Source organism: Phytophthora parasitica (genome assembly GCF_000247585.1).
Source record: "Phytophthora parasitica INRA-310 unplaced genomic scaffold supercont2.59, whole genome shotgun sequence".
NCBI classification, from domain to species: domain Eukaryota; phylum Oomycota; class Peronosporomycetes; order Peronosporales; family Peronosporaceae; genus Phytophthora; species Phytophthora nicotianae.
The window spans coordinates 346192-347427 of NW_008649045.1; the positions used below are offsets into that span (position 1 = coordinate 346192).

At 43.4% G+C, this 1236-nt stretch overlaps 2 non-coding genes across 2 annotated transcripts; both read right to left on the reverse strand.

The window, feature by feature from the left end:
* Positions 1-105: 105 nt before the first annotated feature.
* On the reverse strand, positions 106-178 carry PPTG_20580. Its single transcript has one exon. It is a non-coding gene; the product is annotated as a tRNA-Val (tRNA).
* Positions 179-1028: 850 nt separating this feature from the next.
* On the reverse strand, positions 1029-1106 carry PPTG_20581. The gene has a single exon. It is a non-coding gene; the product is annotated as a tRNA-Leu (tRNA).
* Between the last annotated feature and the right edge of the window lie 130 nt (positions 1107-1236).

Sequence of the window (1236 nt, forward strand, 5' to 3'; positions counted from 1 at the left end):
CCGAAATATCTTGATTTTTGTATCGAGGGATTCAACCCAGGTTGGAGGATGGGCCAGCATCGGCAAATTTGACCGGAATTTACAAAAACGACACTCGAAAAAGTGTGTCAACGGCCGGGTTCGAACCGGCGACCTTCTGCGTGTAAAGCAGACGTGATAACCACTACACTACGCCGACGACGACAACGACTTTAGATGTTTCAAAATTACATTTTATATATTTGTCTTACTGCTTATGACAAAATACGGTATCGTACTGAAGGCGTCTAGGCGGTCCATTGATGGCTTGGTGGAGGTCATTTGGGTACTGATCTCCCTGGCGAACAGGGATTCCCCAATTCCTGAGTGCTTGGCAAGAAAATAGAACTACCTTTAGAAACCGAAAGCTTCAACTGTCCAGTTTTAAGATTGCCTCAGCGATGTTGTCCTGTTGAGTTTAAGAACATTGTGCTTATGCATTACAGATTGAAGAGTATGTACGGTGCTATATAATTTACTATATTCAAAGACAAGAAGCCCATGCAGCTATTATGGCAACATTTCTGGTGAACTAACCAATGACATAAATATCACCTACCCCAGACGCAAAACAAGAATATATTCGCATGTCAACACAGAGTGCAGCTCATAACTGCCTATGTCAAATAGAAAGCAAGAGTCGTCTACGCGTGCATTAACACGCGAATAAAACCTGGGGCTAGAAGGGTTGACTCTGATTTATAAAACGCCGTGTTGTAGCTTGATGCTCTGAGTTATAAACTCGTATCTCCTGCACAAACGCTAGCTGTGAGCTCGAAACGTAGAATTGTCCGAAGGGCAAAAACGATGCCTCCGTTGGCAAGCCAGACCGCTACATCAGAGTCAAATCGAAATAGAGCTCACATGTGTCATACAAACTCGGATTTAGTGAAAGTTTAAGTCTGTTTTAGAAGTCTAATAGAAGTCTAACATAGAGGGCAAAGTAACTGTAATGGGCAATACTTCTGGGACGAACAAGCTTATGGTTAGGAAGATATGGGACAAAATTATGACACGAGTGGGATTCGAACCCACGCCCGAAGACTGGTGCCTAAAACCAGCGCCTTAGACCGCTCGGCCATCGTGTCTTACACTCCTTTAAATCCAGCTAGATCCATAGGTTTTAGCTAATGTATATTTCGATCAAAACATTCAGATAAAATTGAAATCTGAGACGGAAAGACCCCTCGGGTTCTGAGGGCGGTTCTTAACCGATGA